The sequence below is a fragment of the Bos indicus x Bos taurus genome, chromosome 21 (genome assembly GCF_003369695.1).
Source record: "Bos indicus x Bos taurus breed Angus x Brahman F1 hybrid chromosome 21, Bos_hybrid_MaternalHap_v2.0, whole genome shotgun sequence".
Classification (NCBI taxonomy): domain Eukaryota; kingdom Metazoa; phylum Chordata; class Mammalia; order Artiodactyla; family Bovidae; genus Bos; species Bos indicus x Bos taurus.
The window spans coordinates 27,259,101-27,271,350 of record NC_040096.1 but is presented as its reverse complement, the minus strand read 5'-3'; the positions used below and the strand labels follow the sequence as shown (position 1 = coordinate 27,271,350).

The 12,250-nt window shown below is 45.9% G+C and overlaps 1 pseudogene; it reads right to left on the bottom strand.

Annotated features, from left to right (window-relative positions):
• Positions 1–9,503: 9,503 nt before the first annotated feature.
• LOC113879575 lies at positions 9,504–10,533 on the bottom strand (annotated as a pseudogene).
• Positions 10,534–12,250: the final 1,717 nt, after the last annotated feature.

Here is a 12,250-nt window from a genome sequence, read left to right as displayed (position 1 = left end):
CAACATTCAAAAAAAGAATATCCTCACATCTGGTCCCATCAGTTTATGGCAAATAGATGGGGAGAAAGTGGAAACAGTGTCAGATTTCATTTTCTCAGGCTCCAAAATCAATGCAGACTGTGCCTGCAGCCACGAAATTAAAAGACGCGTGCTCCTTGGATGAAAAGCTATGACCAAACTAGACAGTGTATTAAAAAGCAGACATGACTTTGCTGGCAAAGGTCCATTACGGTCAAAGCTATGGTTTTTCCAGTAGTCATGAACAGATGTGAGGCTGGACCATAAGGAAGGCTGAATGCTAAAGAATTGATGTTTTCAAATTGTGGTGCTGGTAAAGACTCTTGAGAGCCCCTTGGACTGCAAGGAGATCAAACCCGTCAATCCTGAAGGAAATCAGTCCTGAATATTCACCGGAAGAACTGGTCAGTTCAGTCAGTCAGTTCAGTCGCTCAGTCGTGTCCGACTCTTTTCGACCCCATGAATCGCAGCACACCAGGCCTCCCTGTCCATCACCAACTCCCGGAGTTCACCCAGACTCATGTCCATTGAGTCAATGATGCCATCCAGCCATCTCATCCTCTGTCGTCCCCTTCTCCTCCTGCCCCCAATCCCTCCCAGCATCAGAGTCTTTTCCAATGAGTCAAGTCTTCGCATGAGGTGGCCAAAGTACTGGAGTTTCAGCTTTAGCCAAAGTAATGGAGTTTCATTCCTTCCAAAGAACACCCAGGGCTGATCTCCTTTAGAATGGACTGGTTGGATCTCCTTGCAGTCCAAGGGACTCTCAAGAATCTTCTCCAACACCACAGTTTAAAAGCATCAATTCTTCGGCGCTCAGCCTTCTTCAGAGTCCAATTCTTACATCCATACATGACCACAGGAAAAACCATAGCCTTGACTAGATGAACCTTTGTTGGCAAAGTAATGTCTCTGCTTTTCAATATGCTATCTAGGTTGGTCATAACTTTCCTTCCAAGGAGGAAGCGTCTTTTAATTTCATGACTGCAGTCACCATCTGCAGTGATTTTGGAGCCCAAAACAATAACTGTTTTGGGTTAATAATAATAACAGTGTTATTAACTGACACTGTTTCCACTGTTTCCCCATCTATTTCCCATGAAGTGATGGGACCAGATGCCATGATATTAGTTTTCTGAATGCTGAGCTTTAAGCCAACTTTTTCACTCTCCACTTTCACTTTCACCAAGAGGCTTTTGAGTTCTTCTTCACTTTCTGCCATAAGGGTGGTGTCATCTGCATATCTGAGGTTATTGATATTTCTCCCGGCAATCTTGATTCCAGCTTGTGTTTCTTCCAGTCCAGCGTTTCTCATGATGTATTCTGCATATAAGTTAAATAAGCAGGGTGACAATATACAGCCTTGACGTACTCCTTTTCCTATTTGGAACCAGTCTGTTGTTCCATGTCCAGTTCTAACTGTTGCTTCCTGACCTGCATACAGATTTCTCAGAAGGCAGGTCAGGTGGTCTGGTATTCTCATCTCTTTCAGAATTTTCCACAGTTTCTTTTGATCCACACAGTCAAAGGCTTTGGCATAGTCAATAAAGCAGAAATAGATGTTTTTCTGGAACTCTCTTGCTTTTTCCATGATCCAGCGGATGTTGGCAATTTGATTTCTGGTTCCTCTGCCTTTCTAAAACCAGCTTGAACATCAGGAATTTCACGGTTCACATATTGCTGAAGCCTGGCTTGGAGAATTTTGAGCATTACTTTACTAGCGTGTGAGATGAGTGCAATTGTTTGGTAGTTTGAGCATTCTTTGGCATTGCCTTTCTTTGGGATTGGAATGAAAACTGACCTTTTCCAGTCCTGTGGCCACTGCTGAGTTTTCCAAATTTGCTGGCATATTGAGTGCAGCTGAAAATCCAATACTTTGGCACCTGATGTGAAGAACTGATTCACTGGAAAAGACCTTGATGCTGGGAAAGATTGAGGGCAAGAGGAGAAGGGGGTGATAGAGGATGAGATAGTCGGATGGCAACACTGACTCAGTGGATGTGAGTTTGAGCAAACTCAGGCAGGTAGTGAAAGACAGGGAAGCCTGGCGTGCTGCAGTTCACGGGGCATAAAGAGGCGGATGTGACAGACTGAACAACAACTGCTAAGGGTAAATCCGCCAGAAGCTGTGGAGAAGAGGGAACCCTCCTCCACTGCCGGAAAGGAAAATAGGTGAAAGTCAGTATGGAGGCCAGCAGGGTGGTTCTGAGCACTGAAAATGAGAATGAAATTAGAACATTCCTCAAACCATACACAAAAATAAGCTTCAAATAAGATAAGGATCTAAATGTAAGGATGGATACTGTGAAATTCTTGAGGAAACTATAGGTGGGACATGCTGTGACATCAATTCCACCAGTGCTTTTAGGATCCACCTCTCAGAATAATGAAAAATAATCCAAAAGTTGGGCTTCCCTGATAGCTCAGTTGGTAAAGAATCCACTTGCAATGCAAGAGACCCTGGTTTATTTCCTGGGTCAGGAAGATACCCTGGAGAAGGGATAGGCTACCCAATCAAGTATTCTTGGGCTTTCCTTGTGTCTTAGCTGGTAAAGAATCTGCCTACAATGTGGGAGATCTAGGTTCGATCCCTGGGTGGGGAAGATCCCCTAGAGAAGGGAAAGGCTACCCACTCCAGTGTTCTGGCCTGGAGAATCCCCATGGACAGAGGAGCCTGGTAGGCCACAAAGAGTTGGACATGATTGAGTGACTTTCACTTTCAAACGAAAGTTAGAAAACGGGGCCAAATTAATCTTAAAAGCATTTGCACAGCAAAGGAAACCTTAAACAAAAGAGAAAGACAACCCTCAGAATGGGAAAGTACATTTGCAAATGAAGATACTCACAAGGAATCTGTGTCCAAAATATAGAAACAATTCTTGCAGCTTAATATCAAAAAGATGAAAAACCCAAGAAATCAATGAGTCAAAGATCAAAATGGATATTTCTTACATGAAGGCATGCAGATTGCCATTAGGCACATGAAAAGATGCTCAGCATTACTAATTATTAGAGACAGGCCAATCAGAAGCCCAGTGAGTATCACCTTACACCGGTGAGACTGGCCATCTCTAAACATCAAAAAATAAGTTTAGAGAGGCTGTGAAGGGAAGGGACCCTTCCTACACTCTTGTTGGGAGAGTGAAACGGTACATGAACTAGGGAGAACACCATGGAGGTTCTTAAAAAATATAAACATAACATTACCCGAGGACACAGCAACCCCACGCCTGGGCATCAATCCCGAGAAAGTCAAAATTTTGAAAGGCAGTGGTCCCTGTGATCGTGGCTGCACGAGGTACCATAGCAAAGACTCGGAGCAACTTAAGTATAGAAGGACAGATGAATGGATAAGGAAGATGGGGGTACATAGATGCGAAGCAACATCACTCAGCCATAAAGAAGCAGAGCGTAATGCTATGTCCAGCCTTAGAGAAGAAAGTAGAAATGACCATACCAAGTTAAGTGGGGGACACAGGGAGAGATATTACCATATGATATTACTTCTAGCTGAAATCCAAAAATGGATACAAATGAACTTTACCAAAGAGAAACAGTCTCACAAACTATGTTCCCCAGAAAAGAAAGCTGTGCCTGAGGGAAAAGAGCTGTTTCAGTCTAACATAGGGAGGCTATTATAAAAAGCCACCAGGAATCACTGTGTAACACAGAAATCCTATTCAGCACTCTGTAATATCCTGCACTGCAGAAGAACACGGAAAAGAACATATGTACATCTATGTGTAAGTGAATCTAGTTGCTGTAGATCCAAAAGGAAAGAAAAAAAACCCCACAACCTTGTCATTCAACTATATACTCTAATTCAAATTAGAGAATAATAAAAACACAAAAAAGAAGAGAAATAAAGAGTGCTGACTCTTGCCCTCAGGCTACAGTAACCTGGCCTGGTGTCACATCCCTGGAGCCTGAGCAGGCTTCGGTCTCAAGACTGGAGGGTCTCGGGGCGGACAGAGCTAGGAGCATGTGGCAGGAAACGTGCTTCCTACGATGGACCTGGAGGGCCTCTTGCTATCTGCATGAGCACCCAATCTCCAGATCCAGGCCCACCTGCAGAGAAACCACACCTACTTCAACTACTTCACCCCAAAAATGGTGGAGCCTCTGGGCTGGAAAAGCTTTGCACGGTCCCCTGGGCACCATATGTCCCATATGCTGGATTTCCCAACTCCAGCCTCTGTCCTTAGGGCTGCCCCACTGACAGATGATAGCACCCTCTGCAGAGTGGTGTTCCAAAAATTGGAATGTATCCTGGGGATAAAGGGTAAAGGGGAGGAGAAAGGAGACCCAAGCCTTCGGTGTTTCTTCTGGCACATTCTCCTTAGTTGACAATCCAGGAGCAGAGTTTTCCATAAGACTCATTGGCTGAGGACGAGAGTTGTGCAGGAAGTAATGCTGTTTCCTCAGGACTGCGTTCCAGACAACTTTAAAACAGGTGCTGTCAGGCTCTGAACATTCACAAGCCTGGGTATCTGTAAATGACACCTGCCCTTCAGTCACCTGCCCTATATCAGAAGGAAGACAGGGGAAAGGAATTCAAACAGGGTCATCTTTCAAGAAGACGATTTCAAGAGACAAACTGTACTCAACGCTGCTGCTGCTGCTGCATTGCTTCAGTTGTGTCTGACTCTATGCGACCCCATAGACGGCAGCCCACCAGGCTTCCCCGTCCCTGGGATTCTCCAGGCAAGAATACTGGAGTGGGTTGCCATTGCCTTCTCCAATGCATGAAAGTGAAAAGTGAAAGTGAAGTCGCTCACTCGTGTCCGACTCTTAGCAACCCCATGGACTGCAGCCCACCAGGCTCCTCTGTCCATGGGATTTTCCAGGCAAGAGTACTGGAGTGGGGTGCCATTGCCTTCTCCAAAGCCCAGGCAAATCAAAACTACCATTGAGAAGTCCCCTCACACAGGTCAGAATGGCCACCATCTAAAACATCTACAGAAAATCCGACTGGCAGAGCATGGAGGCAAAAGGGAACACTCCTACACTCTTGGTGTGGATGTAAACCGGTGCAGGAACAATAAAAACCAGCAAAGAGGTTCCTTATAAACTAAACATCCAGAAACCGTAAGGTCCGATAATCCCACGTCTGGGCTTAGACCCAGAGAAGATCAGAATTCACAATGACCCACGCACCCTTCTTTTCAGGGCAGCACGGTTGACAATGGCCAAGAACTAGAATTGCTGCTGGCCAAAATCTTGAGTTTCTCTGCCAGGTGAAGCCAAATAAAAAATATGGACACAGAGTTTGGAGGAAATAGAAAGTGGCTTTAATTCTCAGCTGGTGAAACGGGGAACGCAGTAGGCTCGTGCCTCAAGAACTGTGCTCCCCATGAGTTTAGGGGCTCATATAAGAGGAGGGCTCGCAGTCAGTGATGAGGAACAAAGGCGACAGGATCTTGATTTCTTCCTCTTCCAAACTATATTAATGATATATAGTTTGATATGTATCAATTAGCATAGGTTATTAGCAAAGTCTTAATTTATCCCTCAATTCTAAGACTTTTTCTGGTAATCATAAATTTGTTTTCTAAGTTTGTGAGACTGTTTCAAAGATAGTCATAAACTGGCATCAATAACCCAGTAGTTGAGTCTGGCAATTCGGTGGCCTTCTTTCTGATGTGCAACTAGAAGGGGAAGGGTGTTGCAAGAGTAAACACCAGATAGGGGATGTATTTAGCACAGAAAAGGAAAATAGGTGCAAAGTGTGGCTCCTGCAGAGTTAGGGGGCAGAAAAGCAAACTTAGTTACAGGCATGCAGAGTTAGAGCATTAAAGTAAAAAAACTAGGAACTTTCAGGCCTGCTCACTGTTTCTTCATCTTCTTTGTTCTTAAGAAATAAAAAAACTCATTCCTCCTTTTTTCCTTTTCACTGCAACAAATTCAACCAAGAAATCCATTGACAGAAAAATGAGGACCGAGTGTTGTACCTCTATACTGGAACACTACTCAGCCGTGAATCAGAACAGAATAACGCCATTGACAGCAGCGTGGATGGACAGAGTGATCACCTTACTCAGTAAAGGAAGTCAGAGAGAGAGACAAATATCACAGGGCATCACTGACAGTTGAATTCTTGAAATGAATTCAAATGTCGGATATTGCGTGATACAAACAGACTCACAAACTTAGAAAACAAATTTATGATTACCAAAAAAAAATCTTAGAATTGAGGGATAAATTAAGACTTTGCTAATAACCTATGCTAATTAATATATATCAAACTATATATCATTAATATAGTTGTTTGATACAATCAACTAATCCATTGAATAGTACAGGGCAGTCTATGGAACAGATTTTAATCATTTATATGAGAAAGAGAACCCCCAAAAGAACTGATAAACGTCTGTGTCTAAGTAAATCAAGTGCCCATACACCTGAAACAAAACGCAATATCAGAAATCAATTCTACTCCAAAGTAAAGTAACAATGAATGCCCAGAAAAAGGAAAAATGAAAGTGGAACATGAAGAAATGCTGCCCCCTTGTGCTGTTTTTTGTGACAGCAACTATACAAGCTGCACTGATAGGCACTTTATATTCCCAAGGACCTGGGGCTGGAAGTAAACAACTGCTCTCTGGAAGTCCCCCAGGAGTGGTCACCAAAAAAGAATTCAAAACTGGGCAGATGTTCAGGGAGCCGCCTTCAGCAGGTACCTTTAACTCACATCCTTTAAGAAAAGTCACACGATGTCACCATCGCTAAATATTAGAGAAATGCAAATCAAAACTACAAGAAGGAATCACCTCACACCAGTCAGAGCGGCCATTGTTAAGCACTCCACAAGCGTTTAATGCTGCAGACTCTGTGGAGGAAGGGGAACCGTCCTCCTCTGCTGCTGGAAATACAAATTGGTGACAGCCACTCTGGAGGACAGAGTGCTGGTCATTTCCGATGTGCCCAGCTCTAAGCGGCAGTGAGCAGTAGCTGGAAGCAGGGTCTTAGCTTCCCAGACCGGGAGTCCTAACCACTGAACCACAGGAGCCAGCAGTCAGGGCTAAGGTCCCTTGTCTTGCCTGCCTGGTCAAGGATGAATTCAGGTGAGGAGGCAGAAGGTAAAGAGTAAAGTAAAAAGTTTATTGAGGAAAAAAGTACATGTGGAAAGATCCACAGGTGAGCTCAGAGAGTCGTGCCTTTGGAAGTTTATATCCTTTATAAGAGGCCAGTTATCTGGGTCTTTGTCTTCCCTCAGGCCAATCATCTTGCTTTGTGATCTTTGTAACCCCTCCTCCCCCCCCACCGGTTAATTTGTCTCAGAACCCTCCCCTGGGGTGCACATACAAACCTTAGCCAAGATGTATCTTGAAGTGGGAGGCTTCTGGGAGGAGCATGACTCTTTACGGCCTGGAATTATCCTCTGACTTTTGACTCCAAGGAGCCTTTATGCGCATCGCGCGTGTAGTGTTCTCCCTAATCCTTTACTCAATCAGGGCTTTGCCTCTCTTTGTCCTTGCCAAGATTATTCCCTTGAGATGTTTACTAGAGACAAAGACTGGCTACTTACTCCGTTTCTATTGTTACTTCAATTTCTGAGAGCAAACAGGGGGCTGGTTTTAAATTCCTCAACTGGACCCCACCTATGTTGCCTCAGGAAATGCAGAGCAGAGGCTGGCTGATTGTGAATTTCCAACCTGGAGCCCATCTATCTCCTACCTCACTGGTTTCTTGAACAGTGAAAATGAGAATGAAATTAGAATATTCCCGAATACCATACACAAGAATAAGCTCCAAATAAGATAAAGATCCCATTTTAGTATGGCTCAGTGGTAAAGAACCCATCTGTCAATGCCACAGACTTGGGTTTGGATCCCTAGGTGGGGAAGATTCCATGGAGAATGGAATGGCAACCCACTCCGGTATTCTTGCCTGGGAAATCCCATGGACAGAGGACCCTGGTGGCCTATAGTCCATTGGGTCATAAAAGAATCAGACATGGCTTAGCAACAGATTTTCAAGATAAAGGTCTAAGTGTAAGGTTGGTCTCTTGAGACCCCATAAACTGTAGCCCGCCAGGCTCCTCTGTCCAGGGGATTTTTCAGGCAAGAATACTGGAGTGGGTAGCCATTCCCTTCTCCAGGGGATCTTCCTGATCCAGGGATGGAACCTGCATCGCCTGCATTGCAGGTAGATTCATTTACCAACTGAACCACCAGGGAAGCCCCATCTCCTGGAGGGGGCTGTTTGTAAAGACCTCAACCCAGGCATTGCTGGGAAGGGCTGGGTGGCTCGTCTAGGTCAGCCAATCCTCACCCCTCAGGGGCTCACAGTTGCAAAAATGGGCCTTGTTGTGCTGGCCAGGGGCAAGGAACAGAAAAGTGTAGTCTTGAGGGTCAGGATGGACCTGGGCCTGAAGCTCTGGCCTGATTTCTAATCATTTTTTCTGGCCCACGAGCGGGACAGAATTTCAAGGAGGCTTTCTCCTAAGGAGAGGGACCCAGGAGTCAGGAAGAAAAGGGGTAGTGGGTGGAGACAGGGGCCCAGGGTCCTGGTGCAGTGGAAGCCTCTGGAAGACCTGGTGGAGGGAGGCCACACAGAGTGAAGCCCAGGGTCACCAACTTGTCCAGGAGCAGCTGTTAGTCCAAATCCTGCTCTGAGGTGCTCAGAGCCAGCTCTGCCCAGGAAGAGGGCTGGGGGTGCTCTGCAACAAGGGCTCTGTGCACGGTTCCTGTGTGCTGAGTCCTGCCCAGACGGGCCTCCTGCCCTGGGAGGGATGTGTGAACTGGCTCCCTGTCTTTGCAGCTGGCACAGAGCTGCTTAGGATGCAGATTAAAATCAGCTGAGGACAGAGGTCAGGAGCAAGGTCAAGGGTCCAAGCTCGCTATGCTCACCACATGACACGAGGTGTTGAGGCAAAGAATACAGCTGCATTCTGAGGGCCGGCTGACCAAGAGGATGGCCGATTAATGTTTCCAAATAACCATCTTCTCGGGGGCTGGATGCCAGGTTCTTTTATGAATTAGAGATAGAAGAGGTGAGGAAACAAACTGAAAAGGCTGTTAATCTTGCAAATATCTTGTAGAATGGCAAGTCTCAGGAAGGGAATGTGTTAATTTCTTCCTTCCTGCCATCCACAGGTGGACAGAGTTCTGAACAAAGGCACTTTAGTTTAACAGTCAGGCAGAGGGGCAGGATTCTCTGAGGCAGGCCATTATGTGTGACTACAGTAACAAAAGTAACAGAGAGCAAGTCAAAGAGCACATGCAAGACAGGTGAGTCCTGAAGATGCATGTGGATCTGAGCAGGGGCTGTGCTCCAGGAGGCTGGACTGTACGTGGCTGGTCACTGCCCCACTCCCAGGCACTTCTGTCCTGTGAAGTCCTCTGCCCTTTGTCAGATTCAAACCTTTCATCCCACATTCCATGCTCATCATTTCCCCCGCTTCCAAGGTGGGTAATTCATACACAGAAACCCAGGCAGAACCAAATATTCTTGGCCGGCTGTGTGTCACGTGGCACGTCTCTGGCTCAGATTCTGTACAGGAAGTTCCCATTGCTGTTGGAAAACTCTCATCCCCTCTGCACAACTCTGTCGCTGAAGATCTGGTCACTTGGGTCCCCTGCCTTCAGCTCTTCCAACCTCTGGTCGCTGTCAGTTCCTCTCGCTCCCCCACAATTGCTGGTGGGTGACCTAGAGCAGCAGCAACAGGCACTAAACACTTCCCCTCCTCCAGGTCCTGGACTCCTTTATTCCTTTCCTTCTGTATCCTTGGTGTATCTACTGTGAGTGTTCAATTCAATGGCTTTCAAAGCTGTGCTGTGACCATGGCCTTTGGATGAGGCTTCATCCCCAGGCATCAGCAAACAGCCTGATGCAGACTGGCTTGCAGAAAGTAGTTCTGAGGAATCCAGGGCCTGGGAGCTCCTGGAATGAGTGGGCAAGTCCAGTTTCTTAAGGACTTTTTGATCCTGCTTCAGTTTCTGTTCCAATGTGGTTACTGGAAGGTGAACACGGAGAAAACGAGAGTGAGCTGGGCTTTCCGGCAGAGAAAGCTTTATTATAGGAAGAGAGGAAGTAACTGGCGTTAGAGAGAAACCAGTGATCTCCCTTCAGAGCCAACCCTTCTCATACCCTATCGATGGGAAATTGTGCCCCGAAGGGAGGGGGCCTTAGTTTATCTTTAGCCTGCAGCTGGGGGTCTTGTGATCACATAGTCAGAGGGGTCTCACAGGCGGATGGTCACGTAGTCTTGAGAAACTGGCACCAGCAGGGAAAAATGGGACACTGTCTTAAGGAAAAACAGGACGCTACCAGGGCAACGTGGCCACTGTGACTGCATCCCTTGTTCGCCAGGTCAGCGCAATGGACCATTTTTAAATAACATGCTCTGTGCCCCTTGTGGACCCTAACAGGTACAAATTTGCTTTCTAAAACCCTTCGGATCACACCAGTGCTGACATCAAAGACTTCAGCCAGTCTGGGAACTGACCAAGACTGCAAATTCCCTGTGTAAATACCCATGAAAAAAAGAAGCAGATTTGCCATTTGTGAAGACATCTCCTATCAGAACAGTTAACGGATTATGTAACACTAGAGATAAATCCATGAAAAGAAGGCTTGGAAAAACTGCAAATGCAGTCTCTGTCTTGCGCCACTAAATGACTACAGCCTACTCTTCTGTGCTGAGAGCAACACCCAACTACTCTTGGTCATTTCATTTCATGTCAGCTGGATTCCTCTCACTGCATGACAGGTCCCAGTTAGATCCTGATGATGCAAGAAGACAGTCTTTCCCTTCAGGAAACATACAGTCCAGACATCCCTGACAGTGCAGTAAGGAAGACTGTGCCTCCAATGCAAGGAGCTGGAAGATCCAATGGAGGTGGAGTTTGATCCCTGGTTGGGGAACTAAGATCCTACCTACCCCACTATGCACCCCAAAACAAAACAAAACACAAAAAAGACTGCTGTGTGATTGAATGGTATAATGTGTAATAAGTACCCCGCTCAGGGCCTGTTCCTAAGTGGACATTCAAAAAAAAAGAAAATACAATCTGGTGGTACAGACAAATGTATTAACACCCAGCAACACTATGAGAAGGATCCCACCAAAGGATGCTGTGAGAAAACTGGGGAAGGAAAGGCAGGGACAGGCTAGTGCCACGCCTGCGTGGTAGCCCAGGAATTCCTTCAGGAAGTCCACACTAGAGCTGGTCTGAAAGCTTGAGCAGTTGTAACAAGCTGGTACAGGGGAGGAGAGAAAGAGAGGGTCAAAGGAACTGATGGTAGAGCAGGCAGCAGGTGAAATACAAGGAAGCACATCACCTTTGTTGGGAAGAGCACAATCTGTGTGACAGTGGGAGCTGGAGCAAGGCCAGGCCTCGCTTAGGCATTCTGGAGTTTATCTCAGAGCAACAGTGAACAAGGAAGAATTTCAAGCAGCAGAATGCCGTGAGCAAATTTTCATTTTGAAGCCCAAACCAGTGATGGTGAAACAGGAGCAGTCATTAATTAGATTCCTTGAACTATAATCTGTACATAAATGAATAACAACCTATAACTTGCTTTCACTGACCAAGTGTGTTTTAATTGTTCCTGCAAACTGCATACCCTCCTGGCTTCACAGCCTAGAAAATATATCACACAACTCCTCTAACTGCCCCCTGTAGACAACACTTCTGACCAGGGGTCAGTGTAGTAATAGTTGATTAAATTGTTGTTCAGAATTCGGGGTTAGTTTTGCCCAGCTCAAACCAGTTGAGACCATTGACCATTCAACTGGGCCTGCACAAGTGTCCAATGGGTGCTCTTTCATTGTCAAGGGCAAAAATCTCCATCTTGAGATCATGATAATGCGGCCCATCATTTTCGTAACGTGCATCCTGTGAAGAACCATGTAACTCAGATACCTCTGTGCACAGTTCCAATTACTTCACCTTTTTCTAACCTTCAATAACCTTTCCTGAAGCTTCAAACCACCCTGCTTCTCTTTTTGAATTTTATTTATTTGGCTGCACTGGGTCTTAGGTGTGGCACTTGAGATCTAGATCTCCAACCAGGAATTGCACCCGGGTCCTCTGCATTGGGAGCATGGATTCTTAGCCACTGGACCACCAGGAAGTCTCCCACACTGCTTCTTTACCCCATAAATATCCTAAGCGTCTCCTTCAAGGAGGCCAATTTGAGATTTGTTCTCTTGTCTCCTTGCTTGGCTGCCTGTACCCATGTAACCCCTTTCTCTGCTGCAGACCTCAAGGTCTCAGCCCTGACTTGC